General features: G+C 37.6%; 1 protein-coding gene across 1 annotated transcript in view; it reads right to left on the reverse strand.

The window, feature by feature from the left end:
- The window catches only part of ST8SIA1 (ST8 alpha-N-acetyl-neuraminide alpha-2,8-sialyltransferase 1), a 144,098-nt gene that overhangs the window by 100,258 nt on the left and 27,281 nt on the right, over positions 1-16,559 (reverse strand). The window lies entirely within an intron of this gene.

Raw genomic sequence — 16,559 nt, forward strand, 5'->3', positions numbered from 1 at the left:
TATTCTAGTTATGCGACTTCAGTCAATTATTGATTTTAACGTCTGGCTTTTGGCCAAAAATGTATCTAATGCATTTCCTCCAGACAGCTAAATCAATAGTCCTTATTGTAAACTCTCCTGAATCAAGTTCCTAAAATTCCTTTTAGACTATTATATGCTAACTCTGAGTTAGTGTCACAGAGCCTCAGATTCATGGCTGAAAATGTGCCCAAGGTCCATATCAGAGGATGGCTTTGAAAGTGAGATTTTATATATATGTATATATATATACAGGCAGAGAGAGTGCGAGAGCACTTAGCACACATCATGGTTTTAGTAAGTATTCATTTCACTCTCCCTCATAGTTAGGAACTATAATACTCGGCTTGCTTCACACAATCCTAGGTTATGATTGTTTTCCAGATATAATTATTAAGAGTCACCTCCCTTCCATTCCTAAACATGTCCCTATTTGGATGATAAATTATATGTTCACTCTATTAAGACTAGAAGCTAAACAGTTGGCATCAAATAAAAGAGGGCTTTTCTTTAAGTGAGCAATCTGGTGGCCTACAGAGAAATCAGAGATATTTCTTATTCTAAGTAAGTAAATGGCAGATTTCACCAAGATTACAGGAGGTAGGGTTTGAACCATCATACTTATTTTTCCTCCTAACTTCAAGGAATCTTTGTCTTAAATGATCAGTTTTGAAACAAGCTTCAAAGCCAGGAGTCACTATGACTGAGTGTCCAGGATATAGAATAAGAACTTCCAGCGGTTGCTCTGAACAAGCAGCAGAGCCCTACCCACAGCAGAAGAGTGGAAGCAAGTGGTGACAGGCCCCTCTCTGGGACAAAGGCAATACCTTCTGCTGTCACAGCATGGACCCCTGTAACAGCTTACATCATTAACCTAAGAGATTCAAAATACACACTCGATACAGGGTAGAGATTTGCATTCATCCTCTTTTTCTGTAAAATTGTCTTCCATGGTGTGGAGGAGAAATACTTTCATTAGATTATTGCTTAAAATAATGTTTTCTACAGATATAATTAAAAGTCTCTTCAAAGATTACTCTTCTAGCCAATTTGCCAGGATGACAAAAACAGAGAAAAACAGCTCTTGTGTACTACTGAAGACGGCAAATAATCTTTTATTTAGCAGCATTTTATTCTTCACTTTTGAAATGACTGCGTAAGAAAGGAAAAGTGTTCCAAAGAAAGGTAGATTACTGCCATGTGTAATTTGCATTTCTCTAAAACAGGAAGAGTAGACTTAAAGCAGGAACTTTTGGAACATAAATATTTCAAGGATGATCCAGTTTTCCCTAATACATGTTTGTTTTGTAATGTACTTAACACCTACACATCATTATTTGAATTAAAACACACAAATTTTTTTTCTAGGAAGGATTTCAATGAATGCTTTTCTTCAGTATTCCTATTTATGCTTACTTGTCCGTATAACTAATATCATGATTGAGAATCGCCTGTTTGCTGTTTTGATAACAGGAAGTAACTGGGCTCCTTTGGACAGCAGTCATTATTTGATTCACTCAACAAATATTTACTGAGCACATTCTATGTTATTCTAGGCACTAGAGACGATTGGGGAGAGGCGACAAGGAATACCTTGCCCTCTTAAATTCTAATGGAGAAGCCAGACAAACAAGGTAAAAGATGCGGTTTGTGGGCAGGGGATGCAGTTTCCAACAGGGGCTAAGTAAGTCCTCGCTGTGTAAGTGGACAACTGAGTGAAGACCAGAAGGAGGTGAGGATGTAAGCCATGTGGTTATCTGGGACAAGAGCGTTCGGGTGGAGTCAGCAAGTGCAAAGGCCTTCAGGCAGGAGTCTACATGAATTGTTCAAAAACATGGAGGAAACCAGTGAAGCTCTAAAAGAGAGCATGGGCGGGCACGTCGGGGGAGAGGATCATGTAGGGTTGTGTACATGTGGTTTTTACCTGCACCACCAACCTTCTTGTGGCATCAAGTACAGATCCTCCAGAATAAATCCAATTCCAAAATCATACGAAGACATTTGGATTTTACTGAAGTTGTAATGGAGGGGGCAGGGTCACCACACCATGGAAGCTTCATAAATCTTCCAAAGGATGCCTGTCTCTCCCCAGACACAATCCTATCCTTTCCTCTCATCACCCCCAACCGTCCTCTCTTCATCGCATGTCTCTCTTATCCAGAGCAATTTCACCCTTCAGCTCTCCAATTTTCACTCCCCTCTAATCACTTACCATCATACTTAGGTATGAGAGAACCATTATACATACTGTTTTGGATTTTTTCCCCCCTTTTGAAAAATGTAGGGATTTGAAAGACAAAGAAAATTTTCCTGTTATATGTGTTTAATCTTTATAAATAAAATTATTTCTCTCTTACTCTATTAGCAGGTCATGGCAAAATAGCTAAATGGATATGCACCAAATTTAGACAGTATGTTATCAGTGGCCTGAAATCTAAAAGAAGGAATGCAGTGAATTCACTTTGGCAGGTTTGGGTAAAGCATAGCAAAGGACAGGTGTGTCCACTCAGGATGATAGCTGAGCGGTTATCAGAACATGGGGTTCTGACAATAAGATTAGATCAGAGCCACCAGCCCATACATAAACCCCCATACTCCACTGAGTTTTAAACTTGCCCAAATGGCAAATGCTCCAAATTACAAATTATGCTGATTTATAACTGGGTTATTTCTCCAATGTACAGGTTTACACAGCAGGATGGAAAGCAGCAGGGATTTCTTTATATAATCATGGTCAATGGTGCTCCTCAATTGCACTAGGAAGCCAGACATTTGTATTAAATGTAAGAATTCTATAAGAAACATCTTTTCTTTTTCTAATGACACCTAAGTCTGACATTATTTCTGTGAAAGATGAGCAGACGTTACAGGAAGGGAAAGCACACAAAGAGGAGGAGACAAGAGCAACAGAAACCACATGATGGGTTTTCCAAATCATACAGATTCTTCTAAACTTGGGAACTGAATCAACAAACATTAAGATAACCAGGGGAGTGGTAAATTCTAGAGGGTGAAGTTCAGGAGTCAAGTTCCCTGAATTCACCTCAGCTCTACTGCCTTTTAGATGCAGGACAGGAGCATTTGTCCTGAAATTTTTCCAGACCCTAATTGTCTCTTTTATGATTTAAGGCACATACTTCTGTTATTTCTGTGAGTAACTGTTCCAGTATTTGAACAGATTCAAATTTATTTTCCAAGAAAAATTTTGGCTTTGCATTATGACCCATCTCCACAGGGTGGAAGTTTGTACAGCAACACAACACTGCCAGGGATTCTCAACTTTCTTAATAGAATATTAACTGTGCCACCTGCTTCTCTAAAGCATATGGGTCTCTCTTTACTCAGCACAATGTCAGCATTTCAGGTTGTCAACAACCTAGGACTGTCATCTAGTTCCCTTTAAATGTGTGGTTAAAGGAACAGGTATTTAGGAGAGATGAAAGGATGTGTTTGTTAACTCATTTGCTAGTTGGAGCTAGATTCTTTATATCAAGTCAAGTGATCAACAGCAAGTCGGCTATTCACATTACATAAAGCAACTATTTTGGGGGCTTCTGCGTGGCTCAGATGGTTAAGCGACTGCCTTCAGCTCAGGTCATGACCCCACGGTCCTGGGATCGAGCCCCACATCGGGCTCGCTGCTCAGGAGGGAGCCTGCTTCTCCCTCTCCCACTCCCCCTGCTTGTTCTCTCTGTCAAATAAAATATTTAAATAAAGCAACTATTTTCAAATATCCACCCTATAAACTTTCATAGATGGGAACAGAGATATTTTCCAGGTCAAACATGTCAACTTAGCTTACCACCAACATATTATGAAAACAATCAAGCAGGCATTTTTATCGCATCCACCCGTTATCCCTCACCTTGTTGCTATGTTCACTACACTTGTACTTAGTTTTGAATTGTTCTGTGAATATCACTGACCCCCATCATGACAGAAAAGTACAGAGGTATTGAGAGGGTTGATGGCAACAGTTAAGGAGAAGCGTAGGCTTGGAAATGGAAACAAGAGTAGGGATGATTTTTAAAACTGAAAGCACTGAGAAAATAAAGGATATTACAAGTATAGATGATATAAGTCATTTGACAAAGAGCAAATAAAGAAACAACAATTGGCAAAAGAGAAAGAAAATAATAGATGAAATGGAAATTTTTTTTTTTTTTTTTTTTTTTTTTTTGTGGATAAAGGACAAGCAGAGGCTGAAAATTAGAGACCAGATAAACATACTATGACGTATTCAGGGCTCAGGGGTTAACGACTGCGAACAATTGGAGAAGTCAGAAATGATTATGTTTATTGCTAAAGAAAAAGCACAGATGCCAAATGTCTATTAAGCCAATGACAGTTTAGGGTAATGGTAGGGCATTCTGAAAAAATTTAAAGGCAATGGTTCAACTACTGCTGATGAAAATGTGCTGTGAGCCAGGGATGCCTGCTTATGTTCAAGACCACTCTGAATCTGCCATTAGAGGGTACAGGGGCAAATGTTGAGGGGTGACCTGTTAAGGAATCCTTCACATGCGATCATGAAGGAAATGGCTTAGTTGCCTCAAAATCCTTCAATGAATACAACACCTAACCATTCGGAGAAAATGTACCAAATTGGCTCTAAAGCAAAAAGCAGAAGGACAAACCCACACTCCATTTGGTAGAAATGTATTGGGGAACAAAAGGTTAAAAACTGGTCATTTTGGACTTAAAAAACACTTTTGGAACTGTAACCTATGTAAAAATTGAGAAGTCTCTGAATTGACTAATCATCCTGTCTAAATGCCTTCACCAAGCCACATCACAAAGTTATGCTTTTTTGAGGGCCAGTATAAGAAAGAGCCGCATCAAGAATAGCATTTAATTTTCTGTAAAACTGAAGTTGAAGAGAATGTCTATTATGTTTCTGTGGTCTTGTTTATCTACATAAATTCTTCCTTGAATTTAGTGTCACAAGATTTTTTTCTAATTACATAAAAATGTATGCTTCCACTTACCAAACAATGAGAGTTATTTTGACCCTTCAAGTAGTCCTTTGGTCTAAGTCATCAGAAAGTTCAGAAGTAAATACAGTATAGGTGTTGCTTTTAAAATGTTAATATACCATTTTTTAAATTTTAGCAATTTATAACTTTAAACTGTTAATTTTAGAAATTTTCAAAAATAAAATATAAAAAAACAGGCAAAAATGATTTATCACAGATAATCCCTCCAGAGATAACCACTGTTAATGGATTGTTTTGTGTGCATTTTTCCTATGAATTTATTCAACTATTCCCTTAGTAAATATTAACAAATATTTATTGACCTAGTACGTGCCAGAGACCCAAAATATTAAACAAGACACAGCATTAAACAAGATGAGACAAGTGCTTGCCCTCTCGAAATGGGAATTTAATGTTTACAGTTTACTGAAGCTACAAACAACACTGTGGTAAACATCCTCGTGCTTAGATTTGTGAACACACCCATAATTATTTTCCTGGGACAAATTTTTAAAAGTATTTGCTGAATTAAAGGGTATATACTAATAGGGTCCCCTTGCCTCAAAGAAGATGTTAGATCATCTTTAAAAAAAATTTTATTTTTAGCAAAGCAAAATATGTACAGAGTTTAAAGTACCCTAAGGCAATAAGAATAAGAGTTCTCTTTCATATTCCCCACACCCACGTCTAGATCAAAAAGGCAACGGTTTTCATATTTTGATTATTATTCAAATACTGCTATTTCTATTTTCCAATTTTTTGTACTATCTATTGACTTACTCCTATGGAAGATGAAGATATCACTTTCTAATCCTACCCCAAACAAACATACACGAACTTTCTTCACCTCACATTTCCTACAGAATTACATAAAAATGTTTAGTTCAGGGGTGCCTGGGTGGCTTAGTTGGTTAAGCTTTGGCTTGGGTCATGATCCCAGAGCCCTAGGATCAAGCATCACATTGGGCTCCCCACTCAGCAGGGAGTCTACTTCTCTCTCTGCCCCTCCCCCTGCTCATGCTCTCTCTCTCTCATTCTCTCTCAAATAAATAAATAAATAAAATCTTTTCAAAAATGTTTGGTTAAACAATATTATTATAGTATTCAGTCTCTAAGTATAATTTAAGGAGCTGAGTCATGCAGTATATACTATCACTCTATTTTCCTTCTTGTAGGCTTTTTAAAATCTGCTCTTTCTGGAGTTAGTTATTGCCTAACTTTTTTCATTTGCTTCATGTATTATGTACCTTTCAATAATTCCTCTTCTAATTCTTCAAAGAACTATAATATTTTCTCAATGTGGTCAAATACATCAGGAAATCAATTTGCTCAATTTTTTTTCTTGGAAACATCTCTTCTGGAGCCTCTGTTCTGCTCTAATTTGGGCTTTCCTCTCCAACTTCAATAAACACCCGTCATCTTGGGAATTGCTTTCACCTTTTTCCTGTCTTGTATTACTCAGTCTCCTCTATCCATTTTTTCCCTTTGTTGTTACTTCCTCATTGTGGTGTAACATACACTCTATTTCCTTCTTGAGAAAGGGTGAAAGCAAAATACATTTGAGCCTTTGAATATTGAAAACACTTCTTAGTTTGGCTGGGTACAAAATTCTAATTTAGAAATTTTTTTTTCAGATTTGAAGGTTGTTACCCATTGTTTCCTAGCTTCCAGTGTTTTAGCTGAGAAATCTAGCATCACTGACATCTAATCACTTTATTATAATTGCTTTTCATCTTTGAAAGTTCTTAAGATCTTAAACAAGGGCTTCGGAAATTTCACAATGATACGCATTAGGTAGGTCTTTTTGCATTCATTTTGTCGGACACTTGATGATTCCTTGCAACCAGGAACCAGACTTCTATTATTTCTTCAATAACTTCTACTCTCCTTTTCTTTTATATTTTTCTTCCTGGAATTCCTATTATCCAGATTTCTCATCTTTTTTTTTTTCCTTCTAATTTTCACTTCTGTATTTTTCTTTTCTACTTTTGGGGAAATGATTTCCTAAACATTATCTTACAAATCCATCTACTGACCTTTGAATTTGCACTAGCACACTTTTAATAACAAAAAGTTATTTTTTATCTTCAAAAAGTTCTATTTCATAGCTTTTTTGTCTTTGTGAATGCAGTATGTTTTGTGTGTGTGTGAAAGTCACAGTTAGAACATTTTTCATGTGTTCCTTTTGCTTTCTGCATTGTCTGTTTAGTGTATGTTTTTTCTATTGGTTCATTTTGTTCTCTTTCATGTTAGAGGCTTTCTAGAAATATTTACAGATCCATAGCTGCCTGTTTACATTAAGAATGAGGTACTAAACAACTGAATGAAAGTTCCTTATACTTGGGTAGTGATTACCAACTGCTAGGCCTCATCAGAGTGTGATCCAGCAGGGAACCACACATTTCATGGGAGGATCCCAAATGTCAGGATCCACAGCTTTTTCTCTTACACTAGTCAGTTTCCCCAGGGAGGAACTTCCCAATTTCTTTTTTTTTAATGTTTTTTTATTATATTATGTTAGTCACCATACAGTACATCCAATTTCTTGATAAGATATAAGCCTAGTTGATAACATTCTGGGAGCTAAGTGAAAAGGTGGGGGCTGAGGTCTCACTCTTCATAACACAATCTTTCTCTTAATTCCTGTTTTCGCCTTATGTCCCACATCCAGAGTCTCTGTTTCATCCCCAGTCTTCTAACAGATGTGCAAGGGCAACTTCTTGTGTTTGTGGGTAAGGGGAGATCTGGAACACTTCCAACCAATCCTCCTGTTTTTAGTGTCATCAGCACTCACCTCTAATTTCTGAGTCTTTTGGGAATTCTGCAACATGAACTGGCTTCCTTCTTGCTGACTTCCCAGCTGTAAGCACTCAAGTTTTAGATTTCTGTACTCTCCTGGTCAGATATCACTGAGCCATCTGCTTTTCATCTAAAATTTTGTTGATATCTTTTCTCTGCTATTGTCTCCTCTTCCATTCTCTTCATTTTTACAAGTTTATTCCTATTTATACTCCTCTCTTATAATTTTATTAGTCTTTCAAGAGGGGTCAGGAAATCAGAAGCCAGGCAATATTATCTTTTTCAAGTTTAACTTCTTTAACTGTGATTTTACAATAACGCTTTCTGATTTTAAAACATATATGTGCTACCAAGAATAATTTTGATGGTGGGTGCTTTAAAGAAGTGGAAATGAGGTTTTAGGGTATGTGGGGACCTCTAATTTTCATATTATGTGTTTCTGTATCTTTTTAGTATTGTGAATTTATATTACCTTATCATTTTAAAACTGATTTTTAAGAGCTATTAAAAATAAAAAGTAACATGATTGGTACAGAAAATTTGGAAAATATTAAAAAGGGTAAAGAAGAAATTACAACCTAGGGTGCCTGGGTGGCACAGTCGTTAAGCATCTGCCTTCGGCTCAGGGCATGATCCTGGCGTTCTGGGATCGAGCCCCACATCAGGCTTCTCTGCTGGGAGCCTGTTTCTTCCTACCCCACTTCCCCTGCTTGTGTTCCCTCTCTAGCTGGCTGTCTCTCTCTGTCAAACAAATAAATAAAATCTTTAAAAAAAAAAAAAGAAGAAATTAAAAGCTAAAAACTAATACAACCACATGGAGAAAAATATGATTAATTTGATTTTTCTCTCTTATCTTGATGTTATAGTCTCAGGATTTCTTCACAATTTATATAGATTAACCAACTAATTATCTCTGCTCTCCAGCATCTCCAAGTCTCCTTTTTCTTCTCTTTTACTGAGGTATAATTGACATACAATATTATATTAGTTTCAGTTGTACAATGTAGGGATCTGACATTCATATACATTGTGAAATGATGAACACAGTAAGTCTAGTTACCATCTATCACCATACAGAATACAATAATATTGACTATATTCCCCATGCTGTACATTATATCCCCATGGCTTATTTATTTTATATCTAGAAATTTGTACTTTTTTTTTTAAATATTTTATTTATTTATTCGACAGAGAGAGAGACAGCCAGAGAGAGAGGGAACACAAGCAGGAGGAGTGGGAGAGGAAGAAGCAGGCTCATAGTACAGGAGCCTGATGTGGGGCTCGATCCCATAACACCGGGATCATGCCCTGAGCCGAAGGCAGACGCTCAACCGCTGTGCCACCCAGGCGCCCCTAGAAATTTGTACTTCTTAATCCCCTTCACCCATTTTACACCCTCACCTCAAACCACCCTACACTTTGGCAACCACCGATCTGTTCTCTGCATTTACAAGTCGGGTTTTGTTTGTTTTGTTTCTTTATTTCTATATATTAGTGAAATCATTCAGTATTTGCTTTTCTCTGTCTGATTTATTTCACTTAGCATATACCCTCAAGGTCCAGCCATGTTGTTACAAATGGCAAGATTTCACCCTTTTTTATGGCTGAGTTGTATTCCATTGTAAATATAGACCATGTCTTCTTTATCCACTCATCCATCAATGGACAGTTAGGTTATTTCCATATCTTGTCTATTGTGAATAATGCTGCAATGAACAAAGGAGAGCATTTTGAATTACTTTGCATTTCTTCTGAAAGATACTCAGTAGTAAAATGGCTAGATCACATTATAGTTCTATTTTTAATTTTTTGAGGAACCTCCAGACTGTTGCCCATAGTAGCTACACCAATTTACATTCCCACTAATGGTGCATGAAGGTTCCCTTTTCTCTTGGTCCTCATGAACACTCGTTATTTCCTGTCTTCTTGACAATAGCCATTCTGACAAGTGTAAGGTGATAGCTCATTATAGTTTGATTTGCATTTTCCTGATGACTAGTGATGTTGAGCATCTTTCCATGTGCCTGTTGGCCATCTGTATATATTCTTTGGAAAAATGTCTATTTAGGTCCTCTGTCTTTTTTTTAATCAGGTTGGGGGTTTTTTGTTTTTTGTTTTTCTTTTTACTGAATTGTATGAATTCTTCATATATTTTGAATACTAACCACATGTTCATGTTGGATATGTGATTTCCAAATATCTTCTCCCATTCAGTAGGCTGCCTTTTCACTTTGTTGATGGTTTCCTTCACTATACAGAAGCTTTTTGTTCGATGTAGTCCTTTTGCTGATTTTTTTCTCTTTGTTTCTCTTGCGTTTGAAGTCAGACCCAAAATGTACTGCTAAGACTATGTCAAGGAGCTTACTACCTATGTTTTCTAGGAGTTTTATGGTTTCAGGTCTTACATTCAAATTTTTAATCCATTTTGAGTTAATTTTTGGGTATGGTGCAAGATAGTAGTCCAGTTTCATTCTTTTGCTTGTAGCTGTCCAGTTTTCCCAGCACCATTTATTGGAGAGACTGTCCTTTCCCCATTCTATATTCTTGCCTCCTTTGTCTTAAAGTTAGGTGAACAAAAATGTGTGGTTTATTTGAGTTCTCTGTTCTGTTCCATTGATTTATCTGTCTGTTTTTATGCCAATACCATACTATTTTGATTACTAGAGCTTTGTAATATAGTTTGAAATCAGGGAGCATGATACCTTTGGCTTTGTTCTTCTTTCTCAAGATTGGTTTGTTTTTTTTTTTTTTGGCTGTTTAGGGTCTTTAGTGGTTCCATGTAAAATTCAGAATTTTCTGTTCTATTTCTGTGAAAAAAATAATGCCATTGGAATTTTGATACGGATTACATTGAATCTGTAGCTTGCTTTGAATAGTACGGACATTTTAATAATAGTAATTCTTCCAATCAATGAGTATGAAATATCTTTCCATTTATTTGTGCCTTCTTCAGTTTCTTTCATCAATGTCTTAGAATTTTCAATACATAGGCCTTTCACCTCCTTGGTTAAATTTTATGCTTAGGTATTTCATTCTTCTTTAAGTGACTACAAATAGGTTTGTTTTCTTGATTTCTCTGGTAGTGTATACAAATACAACAGATTTTTGTATATTAATTTTTTATCCTGAGACTTTCTTGAATTCATTTATTAGTTCTTATGGTGAAGTCTTTAGGGTTTTCTATATATAGTATCATGTCATCTGCAAATACTGAGAGTTTTACTTCCTTTCCAAACTGGATGCCTTTTTCTTTCTTTCTTTCTTTCTTTCTTTTTTTTTTTTTTTTTGCCTTTTTTTTTCTTGCCTAATTACTGTGGCTAGGACTTCCAAAACTATATTGTATAAAAGTGACAAACATGGGCATCCTTGTCTTGTTTTTGATCTTAGGAAAATCTTTTGGCATTTCACCATGAGTATGTTAGCTGTGGCTGTGTCAACATTTCTTGTAAGGCTGGTTTAGTACTTATGAACTCCTTTAGCCTTTGCCTGTCAGAAGAACTCTTTATCTCTCTTTCAATTCTGAATGATAACTTTGCTGGGTAGAGTATTCTTGATTAGAAGTTTCTTCATTTCAGCAATTTGAATGTCATGACACTTTCTTCTGGCCAGCAAAATTTCTGCTGAATAATATTCTGATAGCTTTATGGGGTTCCCCTTATAAGTAACACTTTATTTTTCTCTTGCCACTCTTAAGATTCTCTTTTTATCTTTAACTTTTGACATTTTAATTATAATGTGTCTTGATGTGGACTTCTTTGGGTTCATCTTTTTTGGCATTCTCTGGTATTTCTGGATCTAGATGTCTATTTCCTTTCCTAGGTTAGAGAAGTTTTCATCCATTATTTCTTCAAATAAATTTTCTGCTCCTTTTTCTCTTTCTTCTCCTTCAGGGACCCCTATAATGTGATTATTCCACTTAATATTATCCCTGAGGTCCCTGAAGTTAGCTTCATTTTTAAAATTCTCTTTCTTTTTGCTGCTCTGTCTGGATGAATTCCATTGCTCTGTCTTCTAGCTCACTGACCCATTCTTCTGCTTGTCCAGTTGCTGTTGAACATCTCAAGTGCATTTTTTTCAGTTTAGTTACTTTATTCCTAAGCTCTATGTCTTCTGTTTGGTACTTTCTTTTATTTTTTATCTTTGTTGAAATTTTCACTGTGTTTATGAATTCTCCTGAGGTCAGTGACCATCTTTATGACTATTACTTTGAATTCTTTATCAGGTAGGTTACTTACCTCCATATCATTAAGTTTTGATCTTCTTCTGGGAACATACTTCTCTGTTTCCTCATTTTGCTTGACTCTCTGTGTTTGTTACCATGTATTAAGTGAAACAGCCACCTCTCTCAGTCTTGAAGTGGCCTTGGGTAGGTGATGAACTTTCTTACTCAGCCTTGCCTTACTTGTCTCTCGAACTTCTGTGATTGTCTAAACCACCTGACATTCTTTATATGTCCCCATTTTGAGGGTGTGTCAAGACCCATCTTGATGTGGTCTTTTTATCCTTTGTTATGAAGAAACAATTTATCTGTTTTCAGACCTTTTTCAGGGAGAAATGATCCATACGTAGCTGTTGATTTGGTGTGTTCCTACGTTGCCATCTTTGGAAACTGAAAAGGGAAGTTCGTACGTTGCCATCTTTGGAAACTGAAAAATCAGAATGAAAAGAAGGATTCTTTTGCATCAATTGTCTTAAGTTGGATTTCCTAGAAGCGGAGATGGAGTTTAAGTGAATTATGAGAAGGAACGCCTCAGGAGAAGAGGAGAGGAAGTCCTCAAAGACTGCTTTTTTTTTTTTTAAGATTTTATTTATTTATTTGAGAGAGAGAGAGCATGGGAAGGGGGGAGGGGCAGAGGGAGAGGGAGAAGCAGACTCCCCGCTGAGAAGGGAGCCCGATGCAAGACTCTATCCCAGGACCCTGGGATCATGACCTGAGCTGAAGGCAGACGCTTAACTGACTGAGCCACCCCAATGCCTTAAAGTCTCCTTCTTAACTAAATCCTTAACTTCTGTCCATAAAAATACTTATATTTGTCCTAAGTTATGGAAAAATCCCTTCAAATATGCTACATCTTTAAGATATGCTAAAACCTCTCTGAGAATTCTTACAAACCAAACACATCAAAGCACTACTGCCTCTATTTCTTCATCAACATTTCACTTGCCCATCACCTGTCCTGAAATTGCCCTCTCCAAGATCTTCAAATATATCCAAATGACAAATCAAATCAAATGGCCTTTCCTTACTTGTTCATCTGACCACTCTGGCACTTGACATTGTTGACCAAATCTTTCCTCCAACAAGCCCCTCCTCCCTGGATATCTATGGCAGTGTATCAATACACCCAACCACCTCCTTTTTTTTTTCCCTCTCTTTCCCAACAAAATAGCACTTCTTCTCCTCACCTAAATGCAGTTACATCCCAAGGCTCAAACTTTGGTTCCCAACATTTTTTATTCTAACAATAATGAAAGATTGAGTCATAGCCACATTCCTTATACTCGACTCAGGAGAACTAACATTATGTCCTAGAGAAATACAAAAGAGAAGAGATGTAGGATGGACCATCTCTACCTCTAAATTTGAGATTGGAGACTAGGGGTGGGTCAATGGAGAAATGACAATGCAGAGGAAAAACAAGAAATTAAGAAAAATACTCAGTTCTTACTACGCACAAGACACTATCCCAGTCCTTTCATATGTGTGCTACCCTATTTAGTTCTCAAAACAGCCCCATGAGTCAGGTATTTTATTTCTCTTTGCAGGAGTTAAGCAGCAGCACAAAACCACATAGCTGTGATCCAGGTCACCTGATGACGAAGGCAGCATTGTGTAATGCAAAGAACAGAGACTTTAAGGTCATACAGCTTTAACTCTACCACTTACTGAAACATGGCTTCAGCCAAACCACTTAACCTTCTGTTTTTCAGCTTCCTCATTTATAAAATGGTGACAAAAATAGTTGAAAGTATTGTAAATAAGGTTTGTATAAAGTACCTAGTAAACAGGAGGTGCTCATAAGTAGTTGTAGTTATGATTATTATTATTATGAATCTATAAATATGAGTTATTTTTATAACAAAAAGGAATGCTAAGGAAGGCAAAGGAAGAATTTCGAGAACAGAAGCTAATGTTTCTTCCAAGGTATAGATCGAAGCCCAGACTGATGCCTGGGCTTCTCACAGCTGTACAACATTAGAGAAGAGATCTCAGAAATTTCCTATCTATAGAAAGCATGTAGAAAGGCAAAGAAGCAGTTTCCTTCTGACTGAATAAGCGTCAGTGAAAAAAATGCAAGTCACAGTCATCTTTTGATCTGGAAAAAGGCTCAACCCAGTAACTTATATTGCCTAAAGATCATATGCCCCCGAATGAGAGTGTTTGTATCACTACTAAATCTTATGAGAAGCTATGACTAGCTTTTCTGGATAAGTTATTTTGACAAAAAATTTTAAAAGGAAAAAAAAAAGTGGGGCGCCTGGATGGCACGGTAGGTTCAATGTCCAACTCTTGGTTTTGGTTCAGGTCACAATCTCAGGGTCATGATTTCAGGGGCATGAGATTGAATCCCACATCAGGCTTCCAAGCTCAGTGTGAAGCCTGCTTGAAATTATCTCTTCCTCTCCCTCTGCTCCTCCTGCTTGTGCACGCATGCTCTCTCTCTCTCTCTCTCACTGTCTGTCTCTCAAATAAGTAAGTAAATTTTTTTTAAAAAAGGCAAAAAAAAAGTTGCTTTGACAAGAGTGGCACTTGGATGGCTCAGTCGGTAGAGCATGTGACACCTGATCTTGGGTTTGTGAGTTCAAGCCCCACGTTGGGTGTAGAGATTGCTCAAAAAAAAAAAAAATTAAGAAGAAAGAAGGAAGAAGAAGAAGGAGGAGAAGGAGGCATCCTGGGTGGTTCAGTCAGTTCAGAGTCTGCCTTCAACTCAGGTCATGATCTTGGGGGCCCCGCATCAAGGCTCCCTGCTCAGCAGGGAGTCTGCTTCTTCCTCTCCCCTCTGCCCTTCCCCCCTGCTTGTGTGCAGTCACTCTTTCTCTCTCAAATAAGTAAATAAAATCTTTAAAAAAAAGAACAATAACAAAAAGGTGAAGCACTGAAGCCTCTGTAGAATAGAAAGATCAGACTAGAAAAAATCCTGAATACTCACCATATATAGCATGACGCAACATTCCTTTTGTGATCATCAACATGGTAAATTGAAAGTGAACAGACAAAAAGAAAAACACAACCTGACCAGAAGGGCTGAAAGAAGCACTAACGCCCATGAAGATATTTCAGACAGCAGCTGCAGACTGTTCCCAGACACTCTGATAATGGAGAACATAATTAGTTTTCCTTGACGAAGAAAAATAAAAGAACTGATGAGGTCAAAACCCATAAATTAATTCAAATCAATGAGTGTTTGTGTTTGTTCGAAGGGATCCTTGCGTTTCAAACTGAAGGTCACGGGAGTTATACAAGACACAAACAAATGGCATGAAGGGTACACAGGTATTACTCATTCATTCACTCACTCATTAACTCCTCTGTTAAATATTCATTACACACTGAATGTATGCCAAAGACCATGTGCTAAACTTTAGGAAAGGGGGTGAATAAGATGCAGTTTCTGTCTTCTAGAATCTCAGGTCTTGTGGCGACAGAGCAGTAAATAAACTCCAGCACAGTTTATCAGGCATCGAAGAAGATGCACAGAATGCCACTGGGAAGAGATAACTGGAGGGGTGCGTAGGGTGGGAGAGAACAGGTGGAGGGAAATGGGAAAAGATTTTCTAAGGCCAATGTAAACTGAGAATTGAAGGCCTAAGAGGATTTACTCAGACAGGCCAAAGGCTAGTGGCATGGGAAAAAGTAGAGAATTCCTGACAGAGAAAACAGCGTGTACAAAGGCACAAAGTTCCCAAACACCACAGCCCAGTGCCAGTCCAGAAAATTTTTTCAACAGTCTCTGGCAAAATGAGGAAAATATAGGCAATGAATAAGGCTTTTATATTTTATTTTTAATTAGCAGCCAGTTCTTTTTCCCGAGATTATGTGCTTTCTACATTTTGGGATAACATATAAAGTCTTTAATGAAAAGTTGGTATTTTATCACTTCCCTATTTGCCAAATATAAAATTATCAGAACTGTCCATTTATTAATTTATTTGATGACTTTCTACCCCATTAAATCCTAAATTTGGGAAATCTTGAACATGATTAAAGAGCCACAAGTACTTGGCATGATTAGAAAGGCAGAATACATGTGGCAAATAAATATGCCATAGTTTACACAGGAGATTAAATTTGGAAAGTAGGCAAGGAACAGATTATGAAGGGCTTTATGGGGCTAGTAAAGACATTTAGACTTTAGGGGTGCCTGGGTGGCTCAGTCGGTTAAGCATCTGCCTTTGGCTAAGGTCATGATCCCAGGGTCCTAGGATTGAAACCCGCATCAGGCTCCCTGCTCAACGGCGAGTCTGTCTCTCCCTCTGCCCCTCCCCCTGCTTGTGCTCGCTCTCTCTCTCAAATAAAATCTATGAAGAAGAAGAAGAAGAAGAAGAAGAAGAAGAAGAAGAAGAAGGAGGAGGAGGGGGGAGGAGGAGGAGGAGAAGGAGGAGGAAGAAGAAGAGGAGGAAGAGGAAGAGGAGGAAGAGGAGGAAGAGGAAGAGGAGGAAGAGGAGGAGGAGGAAGAGGAGGAAGAGGAGGAGGAGGAAGAGGAGGAGGGAGGAAGAGGAGGAAGAGGAGGAGGAGGAAGAGGAGGAGGAGGAAGAGGAGGA

Source organism: Ailuropoda melanoleuca, chromosome 16, assembly GCF_002007445.2.
Source record: "Ailuropoda melanoleuca isolate Jingjing chromosome 16, ASM200744v2, whole genome shotgun sequence".
Lineage (NCBI taxonomy): Eukaryota > Metazoa > Chordata > Mammalia > Carnivora > Ursidae > Ailuropoda > Ailuropoda melanoleuca.